The sequence below is a fragment of the Phalaenopsis equestris genome, unplaced genomic scaffold, assembly GCF_001263595.1.
Source record: "Phalaenopsis equestris unplaced genomic scaffold, ASM126359v1 Scaffold000032, whole genome shotgun sequence".
Taxonomy (NCBI): domain Eukaryota; kingdom Viridiplantae; phylum Streptophyta; class Magnoliopsida; order Asparagales; family Orchidaceae; genus Phalaenopsis; species Phalaenopsis equestris.
In genome coordinates this window covers 1,209,864-1,210,230 of record NW_018164474.1, presented here as the reverse complement: position 1 = coordinate 1,210,230, position 367 = coordinate 1,209,864, and positions in this window count along the sequence as shown.

Sequence of the window (367 nt, the reverse complement as noted above, 5' to 3'; positions counted from 1 at the left end):
GTTCCCAGTAATGCAACAGCCAGCATATTGAAAATTTCTCAAGTACAGTGCTTCACTGCAGCGTAAGTGGATGAATGATGAACAAAAAAGAATATATTTTCATTGTGATGAAAAATTTCATCGGCACTTTCAATGTTGGATGTTGGATGAACAGAAAAAAAATACTTTCATTATGATGAAAAATTTCATCGGGGCTATGCATGCAAAGCTAAACCTTTTGTAGATAAAGAGGTTGGCGTGTTGATGACTGAGATACGAGGAAATAAGTTTTAATGAATTGGCAAGCCATCACATGCCAAGAGCATTACTATTGCAAGGGATTATCAAGGGTTCACCGAGCAAAATTTGGATTGATAGTGGATCAACA